Raw genomic sequence first — 15,107 nt, 5'->3', positions numbered from 1 at the left:
CGTAATATACCTGAGGTGTTAATTTAACTGACTACCTTACCACGTACAGTGGACCTTTGCAAGCTGGTCTCTTAATGTTGTTGCTATTTGCTATTATGGGGACCCTAACTTTAGTTACAGGCATTCAAGTATCTGTGGTTGATCTGTGGTTTCAGACAGCTCGCTGGAATCTTCTAAAACATCAGAGATTAAGAATTACAACTAAAACAATTTCATCCCAAATCCAACAGCTTTATCGTCAAAAACTCAATGCAGAATGATTTAAAACAGTTAGACCTTAGTAAGTCATCTAGGTTAACTGCAGATTGATTGATTGTATCTTATAAGCTGACCAGACCTTTCTTGTTGATGGTTTCCCAATGGCCATGTCTCGTAATGAACTTTATACTTCAACTGCAGTGCATAGCAACTGCTCTCATGCTCAATCCATCTGAGTTACTCGATTGGCAGTCTCAGACTGGTTTCTGGAGATGTCAGCTCGTTTCCACAGCAGACTTAAACAAATTCCTCCACTTCAATGCAGAAATACATGCCTGTGAATGCTTCTCGAAACTTCACTTTAAAACCCACAGCAGCCGATGTTCTATCACTCCCTGTGGTTGAATTGGCCTCAGATAATACTCAAGTTTATAAGTCATTCAAAATGCAAAGATCGTATATCAATCTTGTCAGGGCATTTGATTCCGAACCAGAAATTCATGGACTCAATGAACCACACCAACAATCTGAGTCCATAATAAAGTCTGACACTTTTATTGGTAAGGGAGAGCTACATATCAGGAATACCATCATTGGGATGAGACGTTAAAGCAGTTTGTCCTTTCAGGTATATGTAAACAATCTCATTGCACTTTTCAGAGAAGTGTAGGTGTTTTCTGCTATCTTTAGCCAATATTCCTCCCGCAGTCAATAGCACCATAGCTGATTATAAGCTTGTCTCTATACTTAGGGCCTTGCTACATGAAAATTGCTCACCACTCCTCTTTCACCCAACAGTTCAAAACATCTTAATTGACTCAAAGTACTTTGGCTTATGTTCTGATTTTGAAGAGTAATGTGTCAGATTCAAATATTATAGGAATTTAGTAATGTGCTATACCAGAAAACATTGTTGCAGTCCATACAGCCACATTGTGCCAGGGTCTAGTATATTTATTAGATTCAACTCCAACTACTGCCAGTTCAGAACCCGACATCAAAACAGATCCAGTGCCTTCTAGGACAATAAGTGATATGTTTTGGAAATTAATAGTTTGAATGTAAGTGAAGGGAGAGCTCTGTATGCATGTACAGATGACATTAAAGACAGCTAGTGAAGCCATAAGAAAGGAAACTTTGACTTTGGTTTTGTCTAGAAACTTGGAAGGTAAAACTAATGAGATAATATTGAACCTCGACAAGAATTTAATTAAGCTGCTGTTGAAGACACTTACGTAGTTCTGATTACCCATTTTGAAGAAAATAAGAAAGCAAATGAAACAGATTTCATATAAAGTCACTCTGATGATAGTAGGGGTTTAAAACAATTTAATATTTACTGAAAAAGAACACATAGAGTCTTAAAAATGTACAGCACAGAAACAGACCCTTCGGTCCAGCCCGTCCATGCCGACCAGATATCCCAACCCAATCTAGTCCCACCTGCCAGCACCCGGCCCAGATCCCTCCAAACCCTTCCTATTCATATACCCATCCAAATGCCTTTTAAATGTTGCCTCCCCCACTTCCTCTGGCAACTCATTCCATACACGTACCACCTCTGTGTGAAATAGTTGCTCCTTAGGTCTCTTTTATATCTTTCCCTCTCACGCTAAACCTATGGCCTCAGTGCTGGACTCCCTGACCCCAGGGAAAAGACTTTGTCGACGCATCCTATCCATGCCCCTTGTAATTTTGTAAACTGCTATAAGGTCATCCCCAGCCTCCAACGCTCCAGGGAAAATAACCCCAGCCTGTTCAGCCTCTCCCAATAGCTCAAATCCTCCAACCCTGACAACATCCTTGTAAATCTTTTCTAAACCCTTTCAAGTTTCACAATATCCTTCCAATAGGAAGGAGACCAGAAATGCACACAATATTCCAACAGTGGCCTAACCAATGTCTTGTACAGCCGCAACATGACCTCCCAACTCATGTACTCAATACTCTGACCAATAAAGGAAAGCATACCAAACACTTTTTTTAACTATCCTGTCTACCTGCAACTCCACTTTCAAGGAGCTATGAATCTGCATTCCAAGGTCTCTTTGTTCAGCAACGCTCCCTCGGACCTTATCATTTAAATGTATAAGTCCTGCTAAAATTTGCTTTCCCAAAATGCAGCATCTCGCATTTATCTGAGTTAAACTCCATCTGCCACATCTCAGCCCATTGGCCCATCTGGTCAGCCCATTGGCCCATCTGATCAAGATCCTGTTGTAATCTGAGGTAACCTCCTTTGCTGTCCACTACACCTCCAATTTTGGCGTCATCAGCAAACTTACTAGCTATACCTCTTATGTTCACATCCAAATCATTTATATAAATGATGAAAAGTAGTGGACCCAGCCCCGATCCTTGTGGCACTCCACTGGTCACAGGCCTCCAGTCTGAAAAACAACCCTCCACCACCACCCTCTGTCTTATACCTTTAAGCCAGTCCTGTATTCAAATGGCTAGTCCTTCCTATATTCCATGACATCTAACCTTGCCAACCAGTCTCCTATGGGGAACCTTGTCGAGCGCCTTACTGAATTCCCTCAGGATTCCCCCCAACAACTTGCGCACAACTGATGTCAGGCTCACTGGTTTACAGTTCCCTGGTTTGTCCTTACCACCCTTCTTAAATAGTGGCAAAGATTTTTATTCTTGCACTCATCAGGATAATTTGCAAGAACTATCTCAGCAAAGAGAAAATGGGCATTTATTTTGTCTGAGAGAAGTTAATTGATTGACAAGTGAACTTTAACTTGTAGAAGAAGCATTGCCATGGAGAATATTCTAGTTAATTATGACTGACAGTTAGCTTGCCAATGAACTACAAAGCTTTGTTATGCTTTAAACAAAACAGGTTGACTCTGATTAAGAAGACATTATCTTGAGAAATGAACAAGAGGAGAACAGGGGTTCTGTGTATTGATATATGTGCCTGTTAAGCTTTTGTGTCTTGTTAAAACTTATTGGTCTACCCTCCATAAGTTTGTGTTCAATTGAAACATTAATGCCCATATTATAATTCACTCCAATTCCCTATTCATCCAGTATCCTTGTGCTTGATGACCCCCAAAGCATTCTAGTCCATCTATACCATGTTATTAAAGTTTCATTCATGTATTCACATCCCTCCGTGATCTCATTTCTCACTGTTACTGTAAAACTTGTCCATTCCCTGTGTCCCTTCAGGAACTCTGTGGTCTTCCAACTCTAGCCCTGTTTACATCCATCTGAATCCCACCTCTTGCATCCCCACCCACCTTCCACTCACTAATGGTGCTTGTGCCTTCCATAGTCTCATCTCTAAGCTCTGAAATTCCTTGAGTTATCCAATGTAACTCTCCAAAACACACATTTTCTTTAAGAGGATCTCGAGGGATTATGGCTTTGTCCAATCTTTTGAGCTTAGTTCTTATGTCTCCTTCTTTTAGTCTCTCCAAATCTGGAAGTTGACCAATGGTACTGATAATCAAACTAGTTATATCAATCAACCACTAAGATGTCAGTCAGGGGACAGTTTTTTTTTTAATGTGCCAGCTTCAAACTTGGACATCTTGAACCGCAGCAGTAGGTGCTGACACAAGCTTGATGGAGCAAGTTCTGTGCTGGAAGGTCTGAAAGATGAAGCACAAATTGTTCATTGACCAGTAACTTTGCCTGTCCAACAAATTGACTATAATTCATTGTTGTTCTGTTGAAGGCAGCGCTGTACAGTTTCTCCTTTTCTGTGATTTGATATTTTCACACCAAGGTCAATAACCATAGAAATAACTGAAAAGAAATTGACCTCACTTACTCTGAATACACTCGAGGTGTACCCTTGTTAAAATAATCCATGTAAATAATTGCAAACATCACAGAAGAAAGTAAATACACTGCCTAGGAGAAAGTGAGGACTGCAGATCTGGAGATCAGAGTCAAAAAGTGTGGTGCTGGAAAAGCATAGCAGGTCAGGCAGCATCTGAGGAGCAGGAGAGTCAATGTTTCGATCATAAGCTCTTCCTATCTCAATTTTCCTGCTCCTCAGATGCTGTCTGACTGGCAGTGCTTTTCCAGCACCATACCTTTTTGACTAGATGCACTGCCTGATAAGTGCATCCCAAATGGGTAATACAAAGCTCCAGGATATGGTATACTTAGATTTTCAAAACATTTTGCTGAAGCACTGTTCCTTAATCTGAAAGGAATAGGAAATAAATGTGAAAACTGAAAGTTGACTGAGGGAAACAATGTATCAAGTACTTGCCACATGGGTGATGTCAGGGCTTTGGAGAACCAAAGGGTTTGATCCCAGGTTCCTTCTGTTCTTAGGTTCAGGTAAGACTACAGAAACCTTACCTTTATTACAGGTTAACAATGAGACTACAAGGTCCTACTTTAATCCTGGGTGAAAGTGGGTACTGCAGATGCTGGAGATTAGAGTCAAGATTAGAGTGGTGCTGGAAAAGCACAGCAGATCAGGTAGCATCCAAGGAGCAGGAAAATTGAGACCGGTTGTCCGAAACATTGATTTTCCCACTGTTCGGATGCTGCCTGACCTGCTGTGCTTTTCCAGCACCACTCTAATCTTGCCCCTATTTTAAACCTGTCTAAATGAGTTGTTTTGATTGGGTTAAACTTAGGCCCATGTTTGTTTCCTATCATCTCCCCATTCAGCATAGTTTCAATGTGCAAAATGAACTGTTCAAATATACTAATCCAGAAGGATTTAAAATAAAACATAAAAATCCTGATTTGCGAAATTCAGTAATTATCTTGAATTTTCCACTCTGATGGAATGCAGTTCACTTCAGCAACATGTTCATGGGCCAGTTGTTCTCAAACCTGCACAGAGGGAATTATTTACTTTCAGGCCCAATCAATCCCATCATAATTTATCAATGACTACAGTCCCCGCAGGTTATAACATTCATACCTGAAATCAATTTGGCCAATTTTAACTGATTTTCTAACAATTAAAATGGTATGAAAGAAAATAAAGTCAAATCTCATAAATGCCAGTCATGTATGGCAGACATAGAACTGTTACACTGTTACACTCTAGAATATGAGAGGTAATTTATTCTTTACTGTGTGATGGAATCGCATTGTTACAAATTATACACGGTCCCTTGGAACTGGGCAGCGGAAGGTTTGATGACAATAGGACAAAAGAGATCAAAATTGGAGGTGTGCAGATATTTCTGACCATTGGTGCTAACAGGAATCAGATGGTGTAATTTCAGTATTAGAGATATTCAATGCAGTAAAACAATTGTTCCTTATGCTTTCCCTTTATAGATTGTGTCTCTATGCAAAGGCTGTTTTTGTTTGCTAGATTCTAACATTCACAAGAGGGGAAACTGAAGCAATAGGCCGAAGGCAATGTCACTTAACATCCATCAAAGTCAAATGCTGCTGTTACAATACTCCATCTGTTTTGCTGGAATACAGAAAGACTTATAAAATACGAATTGCCCACTCTAAGGTTTAAATGGTTATGCATGCTCCAGAAAGCTGAGGACAGAAAATAATAATTAATTTGTGAGGAATTGATAAGGAGGCAGTGCTATGACTTTGGAAAAGTAAGCTTTGATGGGCTCTGACGATTTGAAGATTGTGAAGTGAAATGACAAATCAAAACATGTTTTTCACTGTGACAAAGGGTTCCGATTCCAGGACACAAGTTTAAAAACTATGGTGTCATTATTAGGGAAGTAAGAATAACTGTAGACCATTTGTCTCTTTAAATAATTTCTGCGGCTATATTCAACATTGGCTAATTAGTTCCACAAACCTCCAATTAATGAACCTATCACAAAATCTCTTCATTCATTTGATATCCTGTGTTAAAACACCTTTCAGCCTCAGTCTTGAACAATTAAATTAACAGCCTTTTGATGATTTTCACTGTTACCTATACAAGAAATGGCTTTAAAATCTGATTGAAGATTTGTAGCTCGGGTATCCGTTGTTGTGGTTCTGCTCGCCGAGCTGGAAGGTTTTGCTGCAAACGTTTCGTTCCCTGGCTAGGGAACATCATCAGTGCTGTTGGAGCCTCGTGTGAAGCGCTGCTTTGATGTTTCTTCCGGTATTTATATTGGTTTGTTCTTGCCGCTTCCGGGTGTCAGTTTCAGCTGCAGTGATTTGTATGTGGGGTCCAGGTCGATGTGTCTGTTGATGGATGTTCTTGCCGCTTCCGGGTGTCAGTTTCAGCTGTAGTGGTTTGTATATGGTGTCCAGGTCAATGTGTCTGTTGATGGAGTTTGGGGATGAATGCCATGCTTCTAGGAATTCTCTGGCTGTTCTCTGTCTGGCTTGTCCTATGATAGTGGTGTTTTCCCAGTCAAATTCATGTTGCTGGTTGTCTGAGTGTATGGCTACTAGAGATAGCTGGTCGTGTCGTTTTGTGGCTAGCTGATGTTCATGGATGCGGATTGTTAGCTGTCTTCCTGTTTGTCCTATATAGTGTTTTGTGCAGTCCTTGCATGATATTTTGTAAACTACGTTAGTTTGGCTCATGCTGGGTATTGGGTCCTTTGTTCTAGTGAGTTGTTGTCTGAGCGTGGATGTTGACTTGTGTGCTGTTATGAGTCCTAAGGGTCGCAGTAGTCTGGCTGTCAGTTCTGAGACGCTCCTGATGTATGGTAGAGTGGCTAGTCCTTTTGGTTGTGGCATGTCCTCGTTCCTCGGTCTATCTCTTAGGCATCTGGTGATAAAGTTGCGTGGGTATCCATTTTTGGCGAATACCTTGTATAGGTGTTCCTCTTCCTCTTTTCGCAGTTCTGGTGTACTGCAGTGTGTTGTGGCCCTTTTGAATAGTGTCCTGATGCAGCTTCGTTTGTGTGTGTTGGGGTGGTTGGGGTGGTACACTGCAGTACACCAGAACTGCGAAAAGAGGAAGAGGAACACCTATACAAGGTATTCGCCAAAAACGGATACCCACGCAACTTTATCACCAGATGCCTAAGAGATAGACCGAGGAACTAGGACATGCCACAACCAAAAGGACTAGCCACTCTACCATACATCAGGAGCGTCTCAGAACTGACAGCCAGACTACTGCGACCCTTAGGACTCATAACAGCACACAAGCCAACATCCACGCTCAGACAACAACTCACTAGAACAAAGGACCCAATACCCAGCATGAGCCAAACTAACGTAGTTTACAAAATACCATACAAGGACTGCACAAAACACTATATAGGACAAACAGGAAGACAGCTAACAATCCGTATCCATGAACATCAGCTAGCCACAAAACGACACGACCAGCTATCTCTAGTAGCCATACACTCAGACAACCAGCAACATGAATTTGACTGGGAAAACACCACTATCATAGGACAAGCCAGACAGAGAACAGCCAGAGAATTCCTAGAAGCATGGCATTCATCCCCAAACTCCATCAACAGACACATTGACCTGGACACCATATACAAACCACTACAGCTGAAACTGACACCCGGAAGCGGCAAGAACATCCATCAACAGACACATCGACCTGGACCCCACATACAAATCACTGCAGCTGAAACTGACACCCGGAAGCGGCAAGAACAAACCAATATAAATACCGGAAGAAACATCAAAGCAGCGCTTCACACGAGGCTCCAACAGCACTGATGATGTTCCCTAGCCAGGGAACGAAACGTTTGCAGCAAAAACTTCCAGCTCGGCGAGCAGAACCACAACAGAAATGGCTTTGTTATTTCCTAAATGTGCAAACTTCATTTTAACATTTATTGTCTTCTGTTCTAGTAAGAGCTTTTCTGTCGTTTTTGCAATTTGAACAGCTTGATTACGTCATATCAATATTTTCAACTCCAAGGAATACAGATCAGCTTATCCATCCTGTCCTCACTATTTATGGACCTTATATATGTATATTCCTTGAGGTGCATTGCCCAAAACCTTACACACTGTCCCACGTTTGGATGGTCAGACCAAGATTCTGTATAACTCAAACATCACTTTCTCATTGTTGAACTACAGTCCCCTCAAGATAAAGGTTAATATTATACTGGTCTGTGTTGTCAAACGTTCTCGTCCATATTCACAACATTGCAAGATCTCATAGTTATGACTTAAAATAAATGAGACCAAGTAAGGATAGCAGATTTCCTTCCCTAAAGGGCATTTGTAAACTAGGTGAGTTCTTATGAAAGTCAGCAGTGGTTTTTAATTGAATTCAAATCGAACCATCTGCCACAGTGTGATTCAAACCAGGAGTAATAGGTCGAGTTAAGTGATACTACCACTATACCACAGCCTTTGCTTGTGTGCTGTAGGTGATATCAGTCTTTAATTCGATTCTCAATATATGACTCAAACAGTCTTCCCTTCATGAAACGCAACTGGACTGCAAACAGTTCCGCAGAAGAAGCTGGATACTTGCTCCATTTACTGAAGCATGCAACAGGAATCCTACAATGGGCCTGAGACTCCAGATTGGCATCTGTCTGTAAATGAGCATATTTACATCCAATTTCTCTCTACTCCCTGTTTTTCACCATAGAATAAGACAGAAGAGACAATTGGAAAGGAAAAAATATCACCGGTTAGAGTTATTTTTAAAATAATTCATAAGACTGAAATATGAAATATACCCTTCTCATTCCCATATTCATCTCTTTGTCACTTAACTACTGACATGATGATTTTTCTGTGAATACTTTTGCCAGAATAAGTGTATTTAAACATCTGAAATAACAGCCATTCAGATTATTATAATCTGTAATTGCACATTCAGTGCAATTTTTGTATTTGTTTTAAAATGGTCGACATCAAATATCAATCGAAAAATACTTTTAAATTTACTAATTTGCCCTGTAGCTTATTTTTCTCCTCTCAGCTGAAGATTTAGTTCCTGCTGGATTCTGTCTCATTAGAACTGACTAATCTTGTTGCCATCACACAAATGGCTATGCTTGTTGACAGTGCCTTGCAGCATATTATTAAACTAGAGAGATAGGGCTCAGCCAGATCCTGTCTCCACCTTGACTGATCTCAGTGATGTATTCTCCAATGTGGCATTTATTGAGCAGCAATTAAAACTGTAAAGTTGGCCGATTTATCCATTCCCAGGGCAGTTAGTATTTATGACATGGCAGCCCATCAGAATACTGTTTGTATGTCAATGGAGTTAGGTCCCTGAGGTATTGTGGTATGGCGTTTCTTCCCAGGTGTGCTTTTATCATAGACTGGCCTGAAACACAAGTATCAAATGTCATGATACCATACCCTTCTATTTTCCTCTTTCATCAGTGTATCTTGATTATGAGAGGCCCGTTTTATTAGATATTATGCAAATACAGAATTTTGTCGTGGGATTCCCCAATGTCAATCTGCCCAAGCCAGTTGCTAATTTAGTGAGCTGCAGTTTTCACAGTTTAGGAAGCCATCTAAAATGGGCATTTGGTCCATTGAGAAAGCTGATGTAGAGCCGACAGGCCGTTTCGGAGCCCACTACAAAACAAATGTCCAACCGTCATAAAAGGAATAGAAACTCTCATTCCCAGGATGTGCAATGGGTAAGATATATTTTGTTACAAGATGTATTTCTGGAGAATCAAGAGGAGTAGAAGCACGCTCTCACCTCTGGGTCAGGAGATTATGGTTCAGGTCTCACTCCAGAGATGTGAATGTACAATCTGGGCTGATATCAAAGTATAGTCCTGAAGTAGGTCTGCACATTTGGAAACCCAATCATTTAGATCAGCCATTAAGCCAAGACCCAGGTTCCCTGTCAAGTGGATATGAAATATTCCTTGGCGTTCATTTGAAGAAGAGCTGATGGGTTCTCCCTGATGATGGGCTTATGCCCAAAACATTGATTCTCCTGCTCATAGGATGCTGCCTGACCTGTTGTGCTTTTCCAGCACCACACCCTCGACTCTGATCTGTAGCGTCTGCAGTCCTCACCTCTCCTGGTTCTCCCCTGTGTCCAGGTCAACAATTATCTATCAATATAAAAAAAAGAGGAGCAGGAATAAAAAGTGGAATACCTTAAACCATCATTGCCATTTAAATTGATCATGCTGATCTTCTGCCTGAGATCCACTTTTCCCCACCAATCTGTTGAATCCCAAAATAAACTGTGGTGGAACATCCATAATCATCTGATGCATAAGCTTATAAATATGCATGACCCTTCAATTCCATGACCCCTGGCCCAGCTAAGCAAGAGGGAGAACTGAGTGACCATTAGATGAAATGTACTGGGGAATGTAGATTGGGAATGGCTGTTTGTGGGTAATTCCATATCTGCCATGTCGGAGTCTTCTAAAGATCAGTTGGTTAAAGTTCAGGACCAGTATGTTTCTGTGAAAATAAAGGATAAGAGTGTCAAGATTTGTGAACCTTGGAAGACAAGAGAAATTGAGAACTTAGTCAAAAACAAAAAGGAGATGCATGTAAGACTGAGGAATCTGAAGACAGAGAGCACCCTCAAAAAATATGAAGGTAGTAGAAGAGAAGAAATTAAAAGGGGCTAGTCTTTGGCTAGCAGGATTAAGGACAATTCCAAGGCATTTTACATGTAGATATGAAATAAGAAGATTTTTAGGGAATGGGCAAACCCACTCAAGGACAAATGAGGGAATTTTGTGTGGAGCAGGAGGAACGATTGAGGTCCTGAACAAATATTTTGCATTGGTATTCACAAAGGAGAAGGAAATAGAGGACAGCAAGTGTTAGGAGGGACATGATGATATTCTAGGGCATGTAAATATAAAAAAAAAGAGGAGGTGTTGGATGTTTTGAAAAGGATTTAAGGTAGACCAGTCTTCAGGACATGATGGGATCTATCCCAAAATGCTGTGGGAGACAGATAAGGAAATTTGTGGGGCTTTGTATGAAATCTTTGTATCCTCTTGAAGTCTCAGGGGATTGGAGAATGGCCAATGTTGTTAATTTATTTCAGAAGGACAACAGGGATAAGTTGGGACATTACAGGTCAAGGAACCTTTATGTCAGTGGTTGAGACATTTTTTGAGAAGATTCTTAGGGCTACGCCTGGAAAAATGTTGACTTATCAGTGACGAGTAGCATGGCTTTGGGCTGGGAAGTTCGTGTCTCACAAACTTGATTGAGTTTTTTGATGAAGTAACAAAGATGATTGATGAGGACAGGACAGTAGTAGTTGTCGAGATGACTTCAGCAAAACCTTTGACAAAGCCCCTCTTGGCAGGTTGATACAAACGATGAAGTCATATGGAATCCACAATGAGCTAGTAAGATGGATACACAACTGCCTTGTTCCAAAAGTGTGGTGCGGGAAAAGCATAGCAGGTCAGGCAGCATCCGAAGAGCAGGAGAGTCGACACTTCAGGCATGATTACATTCCTGATGAAGGGCTTATGTCCAAAACATAGCCTCTCCTGCTGTTTGGATGCTGACTGGTCTGCTGTCCTTTTCCAGTGCCATACTTTTCGACTCTGACTCTCCAGCATCCACACTCCTCACTTTGTCCACAGAACTGTCTTGGTCATAGAAGACAGAGAGTAGTGGTGGAAGGCTCTCTTTCAGATTGAAGATCTGTGACCAGTGGTGGTTTGCAGGGATCAGTGCTGAGACCCCTACTGTGTATAATACTTATTTAGGATTTTCAGGAGAATGTAAGTGGACTGATAAATAAGTTTGTTAATGATGCACATGTTGGGGGAGCTGTGGCTAGTAAGCTGAATTGGCAGAAGATATAGCAGGCAATGAATAGGCTAGCAGTTTGGGTGGAGAAGTTGCAGATGTAGTTTAATCCAGACAAAATGAGGTTAAAAATTTTGGAGGATCAGGTGCAGGAGGGGAGTGTACGGTCAATGGCAGAACAGTTAATGGCATCACCACAATGGCATCAGGATACAGGTGTACAGGTCCACAGTTCCCTGAAAGTGGGATCACAAGTGATATGGTGGTGAAGAAGGCAATTGGTATGCTTGACTTCATCGGTCAGGCATAAAGTATAAAAACTGGCAAGTCATGTTGCAGCTATATAATAATGTAGCTAGGCCAAATTTGGAAGATTGTGTGCACTTCTGGTTGCCACACTATCAGAAGGATATGGAGGCTTTGGAGAGGGTACAGAAACAGTTTACCAAGATGTTGCCTGGCGTGGAGGGTCCCAGCTGTAAGGAGAGATTGGACAAATGTAGTTTTTTTTCAATTGAACATCAAAGGATTGAGGGGGTGGGGTGGGAGGCGACTTAAAGGAAGTTTACAGAAATGTGAGAGCATGGATAGAATGGATAGTCACAGTCTTTTTCCCAGAGTAGAAATGGCAATTACTAGGCAGATAGTTTTCGGTAAGAGAGGGGGCGTTTAAAGGAGATGAGAGAAGCAGATTTTAACACAAAGTCATAGAGTCATACAACACAGAAGCAGACCCTTCAGTCCGACTTGTCCATGCCATCCAACTTTCCCAAGCTATATTCATTCTATTTGCCTGTATTTGGCCCATATCCCCCTCGAGCCTTCCTCTTCATGTACCCTGTCCCAACTATCTTTTAAATATTGTATCTGCATCTGTCCCTTCTTTTGGCAGTTCTTTCCACATATGCAGCATCCTCTGTGTGAAAAAAAAATTGTATTTTTGAATTTCCCTACTCTAGGGAAAAGATCTTTGCTATTCACCGAATGGTTTTTACTTTACAAAGTCATCATGTGTTGGTGCAGTCATGGTGCCCATGGTGTCTGTTCCTGTATTGATCTTTGTTCTTTGAAAGGAGTTCCAGAGCAGCACAGCACATAGTCAAGGAGGCAAGGTTAGAATGATAATGTGAGACAACCTTTTGGCCTCCGAAAAGAATTCTCTGTGAAACTTAATGAAAATGACAAATTGAGTCACAGAATCATAGAGATGTACAGCACGTAAACAGACCATTCGATTCAACTCATCCATGCTGACCAGGTGTGCTAAATTAATCTAATCCCATTTGCCTGCATTTGGCCCATATCCCTCTAAATCCTTCCTATTCATATACCCAACCAAATGCCTTTTAAATGTTATAATTGTACCAGCCTTCACCACTTCCTCTGGCAACTCATTCCATACACACACCACAGTCTGTGTGGAAAAACTTGTCCCCAGTCCCTTTTTAAATCTTTAACCTCTCACCTTAAACTTATGCCCTCTAGTTTTAGACTTTCCTATTTACCCTATCCATGCCCCTCATGAGTTTATAAACCTCCATATGGTCACCCCTCAGCCTCTGACACCCCAGGGAAAAGAGCCCCAGCCTATTCAGCCTCGCCCTATAGCTTAAACCCTACAACCCTGGCAACATCTTTGTAAATCATTTTGGAGTTTCACAATATCCTTCCTGTAGCAGGGAGACGAGAATTGCTGACAGTATTCCAAAAGTGGCCTAACCATTGTCCTGTACAGCAGCAACGTGACCTCCCAACTTCTATACTCAATATTCTGACCAATAAAGGAAAGCATACCAAATGCTTTCTTCATTATCCTATCTACCTGTGACTCTACTTTCAAGGAACTATGAACCTGCATTCCAAGTTCAGCAACACTCTCATGGACCTTGCCATTAAGTGTATATGTCCTGCCCTGATTTGTTTTTCCAAAACGCAGCACTTCACATTTATCTAAATTAAACTCCATCTACTACTCCTCAGCCCATTGGCCCATCTAATCAAGATCCTGTTGTACTCTGAGGTAACCTTCTTCCCTGTCTACTATACCTCCAATTTTGATGTCATCGGCAAACGTACTAACCATAACTGCTATGTTCACATCCAGATCATTTATATTAATGATGAAAAGCAGTGGACCCTGCACTAATTCTTGTGGGACTTTGCTGGTCACAGACCCTCAGTCTGAAAAGGAATCTTCCAACGCCACCATCTGTCTTCTACTTTCAAGCCAGTTCTGTATCAAAAAGCTAGTTCATTCTCTATTCAGTGTGATCTAATCTTATTCACCAGTCTACCATGAGGAACCTTGCCGAATGCCTTACCGAAGTCCATATAGATCATGTTCACTGCTCTGCCCTCATTTATTCTCTTTGTTATTTCTTCAAAAAGCTCAATCAAGTTCATGAGACACAATTTCCCACGCACAAGGCCATGCTGATTATCCTTAATCAGTCCTTGCCTTTCTGAATGCATGTAAATCCTATCCCTCAGGATTCGCTCCAACAACTTTCCCCCCACCAATGTCAAGGCTCACTCGTCTGTAGTTCCCTGGCTATTCCTTACCACTTTTCTTAAATAATGGCAACACGTTAGCTAACCTCCAGTTTTTGAGCATCTTGCCTACAACTATCAATGATACAAATATCTCAGTAAGGGCCCAGTAATCGCTTCCCTAGCTTCCCATCTTAATCAATTTCTGGTAAGATTCCAGAAATGCCCCAGAATTTTTTAAACTACTAATTTCAGGTTAACTGTTCTCCTATAGTTCCTCCTGTGTAATTCTCTGTTCATCCTTTAATAGCAGTGTTACATTTCCTAACTTGTAATCCACTAGGGCCGTTCCAAAATCTAGCGAATTATGGAAAATCATAAACATTGCTGCCACTAACTTGGCAGCAAACCCATTTTGCACCATAGAACAGAAGGATCTAGGAATATGCTTTCTCTGCTGATAGCAACTATTGAAGTTCCCCTCTCTTTCTTGTCCCTTGGTTACAGTTTATTTCTGATATGTAGTCAAAATTCCAGCTTGCAGACATATACATACCATTTGGTCTAAAACTAGAGGGCATAAGTTTAAGGTGAGAGGTTAAAGATTTAAAAGGGACCAGGGGACAAGTTTTTCCACACAGACTGTGGTGTGTGTATGGAATGAGTTGCCAGAGGAAGTGGTGAAGGCTGGTACAATTATAATATTTAAAAGGCATTTGGTTGGGTATATGAATAGGAAGGATTTAGAGGGATATGGTCCAATGCAGGCAATTGGGATTAGATTAATTTAGTACACC

At 41.1% G+C, this 15,107-nt stretch overlaps 1 protein-coding gene across 1 annotated transcript in view; it reads left to right on the top strand.

Annotated features, from left to right (window-relative positions):
- Window positions 1-15,107, top strand: part of col22a1 (collagen, type XXII, alpha 1) — a 277,290-nt gene that overhangs the window by 9,745 nt on the left and 252,438 nt on the right. The window lies entirely within an intron of this gene.

The sequence above is a fragment of the Hemiscyllium ocellatum genome, chromosome 4 (genome assembly GCF_020745735.1).
Source record: "Hemiscyllium ocellatum isolate sHemOce1 chromosome 4, sHemOce1.pat.X.cur, whole genome shotgun sequence".
Taxonomy (NCBI): domain Eukaryota; kingdom Metazoa; phylum Chordata; class Chondrichthyes; order Orectolobiformes; family Hemiscylliidae; genus Hemiscyllium; species Hemiscyllium ocellatum.
The sequence above is the reverse complement of the archived record's forward strand: the minus strand, read 5'-3'. Positions and strand labels throughout refer to the sequence as shown.